Source organism: Piliocolobus tephrosceles, chromosome 2 (genome assembly GCF_002776525.5).
Source record: "Piliocolobus tephrosceles isolate RC106 chromosome 2, ASM277652v3, whole genome shotgun sequence".
NCBI classification, from domain to species: domain Eukaryota; kingdom Metazoa; phylum Chordata; class Mammalia; order Primates; family Cercopithecidae; genus Piliocolobus; species Piliocolobus tephrosceles.
Window position 1 is genome coordinate 156,836,245 of NC_045435.1, and position 13,376 is coordinate 156,849,620.

At 42.2% G+C, this 13,376-nt stretch overlaps 1 pseudogene; it reads left to right on the forward strand.

The window, feature by feature from the left end:
- Positions 1 to 508: 508 nt before the first annotated feature.
- LOC111523376 lies at positions 509 to 1,114 on the forward strand (annotated as a pseudogene).
- Positions 1,115 to 13,376: the final 12,262 nt, after the last annotated feature.

The window sequence follows — 13,376 nt, forward strand, 5'->3', positions numbered from 1 at the left end:
TACTTTTCTCTTTCACTGGCTAGAATCTCCTGTATAATGTCTGTTAGAATTGGTAAGAACAGATATTCTTGCTTTGTTCATGATTTTAGATTAGAACTTATTCCATCTTTTACCACTGAGTATAAAGCTAGTTTAGGTTTGTCGTAGACACCATTCATCAGTTGAGAAAATTCTCTGCTCCTAGTTTGTTGAGAGTTTTTATGGTGAATAGATGTGGAATTTTGTCAAATGGTTTTGGTTGCATTTTTCATTTTTTTTTTTTTTTATCTCTTGAGGTGATCATATAGTTGTTCTCGTTTTATTCTGTTAACATGGTGAGTTGTGTTGATGAAGTTTTAAATGTTGAATAACCTTTGCATTCCTGGGATAAACTCTATTTGCTTACAATATGTTATTCCTTTTAAAATCTCAAGGCGACTCTCGTGGAGGCAGCTAGCTTGAGGCTAGGGAGTGCTGAGCAGCGTGTCGTGCCCTGCGCTTGCCCAGACTAGTGAACAATACAGTCAGGATGGCTAAAGGTGACCCTAAGAAACCAAAGGGCAAGATGTCTGCTTATGCCTTCTTTGTGCAGATGTGCAGAGAAGAACATAAGAAGAAAACCCCAGAGGTCCCTGTCAATTTTGCAGAATTTTCCAGGAAGTGCCCTGAGAGGTGGAAGACAATGTCTGGGAAAGAGAAGTCTAAATTTGATGAAATGGCAAAGGCGGATAAAGTATGCTATGATAGGGAAATGAAGGATTATGGACCAGCCAAGAAAGGCATTGGGATCCTTTTTCTTGCCTCCCTTAGTTGGACCTTAATCCTTCGTTTGGATCCCACCATGTGGATTCTTCCTGTTCTGTTCCGAATTCTGCCCCAATATCAAATCCACAAACCCTGGTATCTCTATTGGAAATGTCGCAAAAAGGCTGGGTGAGATGTGGATTAACATGTAACAGTGAAAAGCCGCCTTACATCACCAAGGTGGCAAAGCTGAAGAAGTATGAGAACGATGTTGCTGACTAAAAGAAAGTTTGATGGTGCAAAGGGTCCTGCTAAAGTTGCCTGGAAAAAGGTGGAAGAGAAAGACAAAGATGACGAGTAGGAAGAAGAGGAGGAGAAGAATGAATTTTAAAAACTGTTGATCTGTCTCCTTGTGACTACGTTAGACTAGGGGAGCACCTTAATTAACCCATCAAGTGTCTGTTGCCCTCATTAGGTTTAATTACAAAATTTGATCACGATCAGATTGTAGTCTCTCAAAGTGCTCCAGAAATTGTCGGTGGTTTACATGAAATGGCCATCAGTGTCCAGAGCACCCTGAAGCTGTATCAACATTGTACATATTTCTAAACATTTTTGAAACGAAAAAATAATCTTGTGTTCTCCTCACTCTGCGCACTTTGCTGTTGGTGAGACAAGGCAATTAAAGATGTTTCTGCATGCTCTCCCCTTGTTTTTTATAACTCGTGAAGTGGTGTTAACATATAGTTATTGGCTTGAAATCCTGAGTTATCAACTGTATTTATCTCTAGTTTGTAAAAAGAACAAAACAGTGGAGACAAACCCTTGACACTCCTTGGTTGGCATTGAGGCTACAGGGGAAGATGCTTTTTGGAGGGGTCGTAGCTCATGCACTGTGAGGTTGGACCCGGTGTCTGCAGCAGGCATCCATTTAACTTCAGGTTGTCATGTTTCTGTATATAACGACATAGCCTTCTGCCTCCATTCTTAGCTGTAAACAAAGGAAGGTCAGCTGGCATGAGAAGTGCTTTTTGTTTGTTTGTTTCAGTTAAGTGTGATAGTTTTTAAACTGTTTCTTAAACAAACTCTGGAATTCTTCAGTGTCAGCAAAGTGAAGAGCCACTGCATCAATGAAAATTCAAAAACCTTCTGTACTTAAACACGATTTGCAATTTTTTTTGTATGTTTAGAATGCTGAAATGCTTTTGAAGTTAAATAAACAATATTACGATTGTAAAAAAAAAAATAAAAATCGGTAGACTCTTCGTTAATATTTTGTTAGAGATTTTTATGTTATGTTCATGAGGGACATTAGTCTTTAGTTTTCTTTTCTTACAATATCTTGGTCTGGTTTTGGTATTAGGATAATGTTATCTTTGTTAAACAAATTGGAGAATGTTACCTCCTCTATTTTATGAAAATATTTACATGAAATTTGTATTATTTCTTTCTGAAATGTTGTAAGGAATTCATCAGTGATGCCATCTAGACCTGGAGTTTTCTTTATGGGAAGGGGTTTATTTACAAATTCAATTTCTCTAATAAGTGCATGGCACTCCAGATTTTTAACTTCTTTTCCAGTTTGGCAAATCATATTTTTCAAATAATTTGTCTATTTTATCTAAGTTGTCAAATTTATTGGCATAAAGTTCTTCATAATATTCTGTTTTCTCCTTTTAACATCTGTAGGGTCTGCAGGGACATGCTGTCTTTCATTGTTGGTGTCAGTTATTTGTGTTTTCTCTCTTTTCTTCCTCATCAATCTAGCTAATGGTTTATCAGTTTTATTTTATTTTTTAAAAGCCCTAGAAATTAAAAAAAATTGATATTCTTACTGTTTGTGTCCATTTTCACTGGTTTCCACTCTGATCTTTATTATTTCCTTCCTTCTATTTTGGACTTAATTTGATCTTTATTTTTTAGCTTCTTAAGGTGGAAGCTTAGATAATTGATTTTAGACATTTTTTCTTTTCTAATATAAACATTTAAAGCTATTATTTTTTCCCTACGTACTGCTCTAGCTGCCTTGCACAAATCTTGGTATGTTGTGTGTTTATTTTCATCTACTTCAAAATATTTCCTTCATGATTTCTTCTTTGACCTATACCGTACAGGGAAAAACTCTGTCTCTCTGAGTTTCCGTCTGCTGTCACACCACAGCACCACAACAATCAGCACAGAGGAAGCCTTCTTGACCAAATGTGTGGGGCTTTCCCCTACACACCAAGCCACAGACACCAGCAGGGTGTCCAATTCAATTCCAACACAATCTACCTGGAGACAGTGTCAGGGCCCACAGGTTGGGGGCTCAGTTCCCAAGACTGCCCCCGACATCTCCTGTTGCAGTCACAAGTCTGAGCCTCCAGAACTTCTGACTGACTGGCTTCAAGTTGGGGTTCCCACTACCCCCTCTTTGGGTTTGATTCGTTTCCTGGAGTGGCTCATAGAACTCAAGGAAACGCTTACATGTATTGGTTTATTATAAAGAACATTACAAAGGATACAAATGAAAAGAAGTGTAGGGCAAGGTATGGGGAAGGGGTGTGGAGCTTCCATGCCCTCCCTGGTCACACCACCCTCTAGCAACCTCCCCGTGAGCAGCTACCTGGAAACTCTCTGAACCCTATCCTCGTGGGTTTTTATGGAGGCTTTACTACATGGGCATTATTGATTAAACCATTGGCCATTGGTATCAGCTTGACCAGCAACTCCTTTCCCCTCCCTGCAGGTTGGAGGGGTGAGGCTGGAAGTCCCAACTCTCTAATCCTGCCTTGGTCTTTCCAGTGACCAGCCCCACCGTTGAATCTATCAGACAAAACACTCACACAAAGACAGCACTTTGGAGATCCCAAGGATTTTAGGAGTCATGAGCCAGGAACCAGGGACGAAAATCAAAACCTATGTATGTGCTCCGTGGAGCATCCCTTTAATCATCTTGGTTTCCATTGCCACCACAGACCACCTCCTGGTTTTGACCACAGATCCCTTACATCGAAAGAATATACAGAATCATTAAGAATTAGTCCAGTCCATCATATTGTATAGATGTCCCAGGGTGAGGCCACTCAGGTTTGCTGTCTTCCTTTCAATCTTGTCAGGTTCCCAAAACAGGAGTGGTCCCGACAAATACACAGCTTAACCCTTTCAGGTATACGGAATAATTGAGCTAAGAGACAGTATCATCTATTGCTCTGAGACTCTTGAGTTGTTCATATAATATTGAGCTTCCCTCAATTAATAACTCATTTATTTATTCATTTATACTCATCTACTATTTCTCCTGCTCTCCATTAATATCCAAAATTTTCACCTTTGGATGGGACATTAGAATTGCCCCTGTGCTGGTCTAGATTGCAGGCAGCAGCACTAGTCTGGCGGGTGCCTCTCACTCAGCCTGTTCCCATTCACATAGGGTAGGGTTATATAGATTCCAAACTAGTGAGCCATTTTCACCACCAGGCATTATAGCTGTATTTATCCTTGGCCCCAGTTTTGCCAGAGGGTGAACTCACAAGCCACCTGCATCAGGCCCTTAGGAATTCTGAGAGGAGAAAAACAAATTTTTTCTTGAGGTGATTTGGGGAAGAAAAAAAAATTGTAGCCATTATACCAATATACTCCTCCCCAGCAAGCGGTGCGTACTCATACCAGTGTCCTCCCCACCTCCCCTTCCCCAGATCAACCAGAAAAACTGAGAAAAAAATCTAGTGGGGATACTGTAGTCCCACTCGTGTTGAGTGTGGGCACACAGTCGTGAAGGTGTGTCAGCCAGCCCTTCAAGCTTTTGTTTCTCCCTGCTTTAGGCAACCAATGTTTCAACTGCCTGTTCTCCTCTATCAAACTGTTACTTGAGGGAGGCTATCTCTCTGCCCATTGTTGGACATTATGGGCTGTACATTGTGTTCCCTGGTCTGAAGAAATGACAGTCAGCCATCCAAATTTATGCAACATCTTCTGTTCTGTTCTGTTTTTCTTTTTTTTTTAAATTTTTATGGCTCTCTGAGCATTTTCATTTCCCACCAGGCATGCAAAAGCCCAGTCCAGAGTCAGTGTCTGTTCTTGTCAAGACCCATTTGTAGCCTCCAGGGCTCCCAGCGCCAGCCTCCCTTGCCAGCTGTGTTCAGGGCCTTTTCACCAGGGAATCTGCCGCATAGCCATCAGCAGTCTCTGTCTCCTTTTATGACAAACAGAACAATTCTTACTGGCATTATGTGCCTGAGAGGGTGCAAAAAAAGAACTGTCTTGACTCAACCCATCTCTCCACTGCTGCAGTACCCACTATCCTGTATCAATGAATTTCATGGACCCAGGTGGCCACCTCCAGGGAGCACACAGGGATATCTGCTTGGGCCCTGGCAATTGTACTTGTTTCTGTTTAGCAGGTCCAAGTAGTATTGCTCATAAGGACAGGTTTACATGCTTTCTGTTTTACAGTATGAGGCAGAGGAAACCAATGTGTGTGTGTGTGTCATAATACCACACATGGGTTATTAAGAAAAATTGGGATTTTATTCCTAAATGTCTTCTTGTTCTTGATTTCTAGTGTAATTATGAGTGGGCAGAGAATATATAATTCAGTCTTTATTTATTGAGATTTATTTTATGGCCCAGAATATGATCTATCTTGGGAAATGTTTTGTGTGCACTTGAGAAAAATGTGTGTGCTGCTGTTTGGGGATGGGGTGTTCTATAATGTCAGTGAGATCAAGTTGATGGATAATATTGTACAAATCTACATACTAGCTGGTTTTCTCTCTACTCATTAATAAGAGAGAAATATTGAAATATCTAAATATAATTATAGATAAAGTATATTTCTCTGGTCAGTTACCTTTTGTTCGATGTATTTTGAAATTTATTTGTTAACCCTAGATGTTAAGCATCTAGGATTATGTTCTCTTGGCATATTCACCCTTTTACTATTATGAAATGTTCCTTTATATCTTTGGTAATATCATTTGATCTGAAGTCTACTTCATCTAATATTAATATAACTATCTTAGCTTTCTCATAATTAGTGCTCACATGGTATGTCTTTTTTTATTTATTTTATTTTATTTTTATTTATTTATTTATTTATTTTTTGGAGATGGAGTCTCACTCTGTTGCCAGGCTGGAGTGCAGTGGCATCATTACAGTGATGCCAGGCTTGGCTCACTGTAACCTCTGCTTCCTGGGTTCAAGAATTCTCCTGCCTCAACCTCCCAAGTAGCTGGGACTACTGGCACACCCCACCACCATGCCTTTTTGTAGGTTTTTTTTTTTGTATTTTTAAGTACAGACGGGGTTTCACCATGTTGGCCAAGATGGTCTCGATCTCTTGACCTTGTGATCCACCCGCCTTGGCCTCCCAAAGTGCTGGGATTACAGGCATGAGCCACTGCGCCCGGCCATGGTATATCTTTTTCTATAAATTTTTTTTATCTTTAATTTTCCTGTTTCTACAATCAAAGTGGGGTTCCTATAGACAGCATATGTTAACAGTTGGGTCTTCTTTAAAATCTGGTTGACATTTTTTCTTTTTTTAGTGGTTACATAGGATTCACAATGTATCTTTAACTTATCACACTCTACCCTTAAATAATATAATACAACTTCAGATATAATACAGAAACTTACAACAATATTATTTAATTCTTCCATCTTTTGTACTATTGCTATGCATTTTATTTCTTTTATAAATCCCACAACATGTTATTTTTCTTTGAATAACCAGTTATATTTTAAATAAAATTTAAAATAAAAAACTTTCATATTTGCCCATTTATTTATTATTTCTGGTGTTTTTTCATTCCTTTGTATAGTTCCAAGTTTCCATCAGTATGATTTTTTCTTCCACCTGAAAATCTTCTATTTATATTTATTAAAAATTTCTGTTTATAATTAAAAAGTATAAATATAAAGTAAATGCAAATTTTGTTGTAGAACAGATTTATTGACAATGAATTCTCTCAGCTTGTGTTTGTCTGAAAAGATCTTACTTCATCTTTGTTTTTGAAAGATATTTTTACTTCCTATAGAACTGTAGATTGATTTGTTTTCCTTTCAGATTTTTTTTTTTTTTTTTTTTTGAGACGGAGTCTCGCTCTGTCGCCCAGGCTGGAGTGCAGTGGCGCGATCTGGGCTCACTGCAAGCTCCGCCTCCTGGGTTCACGCCATTCTCCTGCCTCAGCCTCCCAAGTAACTGGGACTGCACACTACGCCCGGCGAACTTTTTGTATTTTTAGTAGAGACGGGGTTTCACTGTGTTAGCCAGGAGGGTCTCGATCTCCTGACCTCGTGATCCGCCCACCTCGGCCTCCTAAAGTGCTGTGGTTACCAGTGTGAGCCACAGCACTTTTTTTTTTTTTTTTTTTTTTTTTTTTTTTTGAGACAGAGTCTCACTCTGTCACCCAGGCTGGAATGTAGTGGCACAATCTCAGCTCACTGCAACCTCCACCTCCTGGGTTCAACTGATTCTCCTGCCTCCGCCTCCTGAATATCTGGGACTACAGGCACATGCCACCATGCCTGGCTAATTTTTGGCTAATTTTTGTATTTTTTTAATAGAGACAGGGTTTCACCATATTGGTCAGGCTGGTCTCAAACTCCTGACCTCATTTCTTTCAGAATTTTTAAAGTGTCATTCCATTGTCTTCTGGCTTGCCCTTTTTTCAATGATAAATCATGGAAATTCTCATTTTGTTTTTTATGTGTTATTTGTCTTTTGCAAATCTGTTTGCTTTTAAGATTTTCTCCTTATCCTTGGTTTTCAGCAATACGCTGTCTTGTAGTTTTATTTGTGCATACCTTTCTTGGGTTTAAGTGAGCTTACTAAATCTGTGGTTTTAGAAATGTTTTCAAATTTGGAAGAATTTCAGGCATTATTTCATCAAGTATTTTTCTGACCTTTACTTCTTCGCACATACGTTCAACGACTTGATATGTTTCCATAGTTAATAGGCTCTGTTAATTAATTTTAATCTTTTTTTCTTTTGCATGTGTCATTTTGGAAGGTTTTTATTGTTATGTCTTCAAATTCACTTGCCTTCTGCAGTGTTTAATTTGCTGGTAAATTCATCCAATAAAGTTTTAATTTAATACCTTATTTTTTATCCCTATAGTTTTTATTTGTTCTTTTTTTATAGCTCCCATTTCTTTTCACATTATGTTTGTTTACATGAGCATATTTGTAAAAGTTATTTTAATATCCTTTTTTGTTAACTCCAAAGTCTCTGTCATTCTGGGTATGTTTTTATTGACTGATGTTTCCGCTAAGTATGGGTCACGTTTTCCTGCATTTTTGTATGTCTAATAATTTTTACTGGATGCTAAGCATTGCCACAGTTACCTTTTTGAGTGGATGACTTCTGTTTCTTGTAAAGAGTATTAAATTTTGTTATGGCATGCACTTAGGGAACTTAGAATCAGCTCAATTTTTTCGGGGTTTGCGTTAAGTTTTTCTAAGGCAGGTCTAGAGTAGCCTTTATTTTAGGTCTCTTTTATTTAGTTTTACTACCAAGATACAATTCTCCTAGGATCTCCACTGAGTTCCCTGGATGTTAAATGAGATCTCTTCTCTCTGGCTGGATCCCTACTATCTCATAGCCTGTGTAAGCTCTAGGAATTGTCCAGCATATGGATTCTCAGTACTTCTTTGCATAGCTTTGTGGAGCTTTACCCTAAGCATTGACAGCTTAGTTTTCAGCAATAGATTCAAGGAGACCCCTATGCAGATTCTAGGCTCATTCTCTGCATAGTTCTCTCTGTTCCAGTGCTCTGCCCCATAAATTCCAGCTGCTTTAGCCTCCCTTGACCCTGATCTCTGCTTGCTTAACTTGGCAAGGCTGCAGTGTTAGGCTTGTGTTCCTTTCCCTGCACCACTGTCTGGAAAAGTGACTCTTGGCAGAGAGCCAGGGAAACTGTAGGGCTTGCTTGTTTGTTTCACGACTCTTGTTGATCATAGTTCTGCACTTCTTGTTGTCTAAGATTTGGAAATAGCTCTTTCATGAATTTGTCCAACTTTCTTATTGTTTTCAGTGGGAGGACAACTCTGGTACCAGTTACTCTGTCGTAACTATAAGATAGAGATGAGTTTTTAAAAAGACCACATTCACAGCAGTAGTGACTACAAGTTTTTCTTCATACAATCTCACATGAAGGAGCTTTGGGAACTGAAAAGGACTATGGAGAATCTGAGCTCTGGAGATTTGACAGTGGTAGCAGATGTCCAAGATGCCAGGGAAGATAGCTTAGCAGAAAATCTGACAGCCAGGCTAGAACAATCAGGATTTCTGATGTGTAAGCTCAGAATAGAATAGATTTCAGTACTTTCTCTCTAAACATTATTTGCTTCTTATTGAAGCAGAGGATCCAATATGAGATAGACAAAGGACTCTTCTGATAATCGGATCTCAACCTTGGCTACATACTCGAATTATCGAGGGAGCTTTTGCAAATCCTGGTTCTCAAGTTGTACTGAAAAAATAAATCAGTCTGTGGGATGAGTCTAGGCATGTGTATCTTTTAAAGCTCCTTGGGTAATTTCAGTGTGCTGCCAAAGCTGGGGACCACTGCTCCAAGGTGCCCCACTGCCAGCATGGAGGGTTAGGGTTAGGGTTAGTATTAGGGTTTCTCTCTGGGGAGCTCTATTAGGTGTTCTGCATATCTTATCTCTTTACTGTCCCCTTCCTTTCCTTTCCTGAACATTTTCTCAGCTGCTCTCGTTCTACTCAGAAGGCCCAGGTGATGAGACAGTGGGGAAGGCCAGGCACGAGGTGTTGCAGTGGGGAGGAGGGAAGTGTGGACTCAAGAGGAGGTACAGGAAAGGACCCAGGAAGGGACCCAGGAAGGAGGAGGCAGAGAGCAGATGCTGCGGAAGCCAGGGTGTGTGGAGGTCCCCATTTCCCCTTCCCCTCCTTCTGCTGTCACACTTTCTTCCCCTGCTCCAGGCCCAAACAAGTCTGGAGCTAGCCAGCTCAGTTGGTGACTGTCCAAGATCTTCTGCCCACACTTCCTGGCCACAATCTTCCTTTGGGGTGATGAAAAGGCCCTGGAAGTCCCTTGCTATTTACTGAGGAAGCGTGGGCTTCTCTCCTGGGAACAGAAGCCGCAGACTTTCTGTGATGGAAAGTGCCCTGGGTCAGAGCTCATGCCCTGCCACTGAAGTCACTTGCAGAGTGACCCTGGATGAGTTGCTTCTCCTCTCTGCATCTCAGTTTCCCCACTTCTAAAGCTAGAAGATCCAACTGCATGGTTTCCTTGATCCTCCATCTCTTTTTGAATGTGTGCAGGCAGCCTGTACTCCTTTGGGAAGGCTCCAGAAGTTGACTTTAAGGACCTTTTTCTCCCCAGAGGTGTGTGAGGTATGGTGAGTGTTGGCTCTGGGCTCCACTCCTGAAGTGTGCCCAACTCTGAGGGACAGCCTGGAAATAAAAATGGTTTTAGTAGCTGAGAGGACAGCAGGTGGATTGTTGGATGTGTAATGGATTATTAAGTGAAACTGGACCTTAGCATGGCCTCTTCTTTTCCTTTAAAGCTAAGAAAAATGACATTCCAAAAGGGTCATGTGGGGGGCAGACAACCTGCTTGTTTTGAAGAGGACCACTCAGCACTCCCACTGATGACGTGGGAAGGGAAATACCTGCCCTCGGGGCTGAGGGTATGCCATGGAGATTCCTGGAGATTGGGTGGGGGGAGGGTAGACAGCCAGATGGAGGCTGTGAGGAGAGAGCCCTGTCCTTGGAGGATGTTTGGGAGCTGGGTGAAAGCCAGTGCAACAGGGACTCCGAAGACAAGGTTGGGCCTGGGGCTGTCTCAGGATGTGCTTGGAGCAGCAGTGCAGGAGGGATTTCTGAGCATCGAGGAAGGGGACAAAGTGGGAGCCAGGTCCCCAACCTAGGCCACGCAGCAATGCTCTGGTGGGGCTCAGCCACACCCAGCAGCAGAGATGCCCTCACAAGGACATTGGGCAGAAGGGGCAGCAGTGCTGGGGCCAACGGTGAGCAGGGAGACTGGAAGCATGTCTGTGGCCTTGCTTCAGAGCCCATGTGGGACGGCACCTGGGAACCCCCAGAAACATCTGGAGGGCAGACCGTCAGAGAGCTCAGAGTCCCTGCATTGGGAGGGCAGGAACTCACCATGCTTGGCCCACAGCTCTCTGAGGCACCACACAGAACAAGGCAAAGGCTGATTACGAGAGCAAAATGTGTAGCGCCCGGTGTCCACAGGTGTGTTTACAGAACTGCTGCTGTGATTACCGTCATTGTTAATGAGCTATCATGGGAATGTTTGTTTTCATGAACTGTGGCCCAGTTTACATGGAACTTTTTGTTGACTTCTGCTTGGTTACCAGAGTGCCACTGTCCAGGCCTGTCCCTAACATTTATGGGGCCTACATCAAGAATGCAAATAGAGGACCACATATTTTAACATCATAAATTCAGCCCACCACCAATTTTAGGAGCAATGTGAATTATTTAATTTGAAAATCTTCCTCACACCGTATACAACTGTTATGAACACAGCACTATATAATGAGAGCCTCTGGAGGCACACATTGGAACATGAAGAGAAGTTAGGAAGCGAGCGCTCAGTATGACTGGAGAAGTACATTCTGTTACGTCATGCCAGGCCACCTATTGCATTCATGCTGAGAGGAAGGACTGGGCAAACTGATTTGTCTTTTCTTGATCTAAGCACTTTCAGCTCCAACTATGTACACTGTTCCTCTCCAATGCTACGCCTTCACAGCATTCAGACAGCTGGCTTTGTTGTGAGGACACAGAGCAAAAAAGCTCCAGAGATGAGTTTTCTTGGTCCCTAACTGGTGCGGATTGAGATAATGAATGTAAGGTTTTGTGTTTGTAATATGCGGGGTGCTTGAAAGCATGGGGCCCTTCTTGCTGGGTCAGCATTGTTTTATTTCATCTAATTTTAGCTTTGGACCTTAGAAATAGATATTTTAGTTGAGTGTACTCCTCAGTGCATGACACAATATAATCTTCGGTGTGTTCAAGGGCCTTTTAACATCAGACATAAACTTCAGGTTGAGTTTTTCAAGGGATGAAGGGAAATATCACATTAGGCTAAATGAATTGCTAAGATGATGATTCTCCTCTATTTTGAGAAATACAACTTAAAATTAATTTAAGATAGTTCAGCTTAACTCTTGAATTTTTGATCAAAAACAATTTTCAGGTTTTTCTTCAAAATTAGTTAATAACCTATCAAGGGTCAGAAGGACCAGCCCCACTGGACATAAATATTTATAGAGGTGGGTGTTTGGATTTCATGGGAGGAGAATACAGGGAAGCAAAAAAGGGGTGCCAAGCTTGCAGGTTGGTTGCCTATATGTGAGAAACAGGTAGTACAGCTTGTCTTATGTCCCCATCACTGGCTTGTCCACTGTGGCCTTCCCCAGCCCTCAGCCACTTCTCTTCCTCCTGGACAGGATTCTCTGAGTTAGACTTGCTGGCCTTCCAATCGCTGTGTTTCCTGCCCCCTGCTGTCCATTCAGCTGGCACTGCTGGAGCCTTGACAATGTTTCTGGTGTCTCTTCCAGTCCCAGGGGCCTGCCTGTGCTCTGTTGTGCCTATGCCTTTATCTCACCCCTACTGTACCGCCTGGAGCCAAAGCTGTGCTTAAGGAGACCCTCACCTTGGTTATCAATCATGGAATGGAACACTGGGAGTGAGCACGCCCACATAAGCCTGCCATGTTGGAACACTGGGAATGAGCACGCCTGCATGCTCAACATGAGCACGTGCCATGTTGGCAGCCAATGGAGGGTGCCACTCAACTCTCCCTCCAAGGGAACCTTTTGATGAGAAGGTAGTGAGCTGATGGCCACCAGCTCTGGCACCTTCAGGGTCTGTTGCTGTGTTTGAGCAGAGGCGACACTCTGCTGGGCAGCAATGGCCAATGACTGTGCACAGCAGAGGCACTAGGGCCTTGATAATTTCTGTGCAATGCAGGATTTCTCTAATGGGTGATCTTGGTTCTAGAACTCCCTTTTGGGATGGCTGAGATTTTCTGGGGGCTGTACTGCTCTGAGGCGCTCCGTACCCACACACACCTCCTTCCTTCCCCCTCTCCTTTTGCAAGGATCAGGGCTGCATTGCAGTTTGAAGGCTCTTCCTGCCTCCTCCTTCTCCTTCTTCCCCTTCAATCTTCACCGTCATTTCCCCTAATAAATCTCTGCATTTCTAACTCCAACCTGCCATCTGCTTCCCGGAGGACCTGAATTGACCGGACTTGTGAGGCAGTCTGTGTTAGAAGAGGCATATGTGGCTTTTCAATTGCTGGCAGAGAGAGAAAGAGTGGTTTGAGGGTAGGGTGGATCAGCAGTGGTCTGTCCAGAGCCACTTTCCTGTAAGAGCATGGCTTGAGCAGGAAGTGAAATGGGGCAAAGTGTAATGGGGCCCCTTGCTTGCTATATTCCCCTAGGTTTACCCCCTTTTCTATAAAGAATATAGAGAGCCTGGGATCTAGGTCTGGTGCTCATCTCCTCCTTTGGCCATTATTCACCCCCAAGCTCCATTGCTTTTATAGGATCTTACAACAGGTAGAGTGCAACTGGGAAGACACTGGCAGTGAGGCCCTATCTTCATTTGGCTAACTTTCCTACACTGAATTCATATCTGTTGCTACTTACCTGTGCAAATATCTTGTCA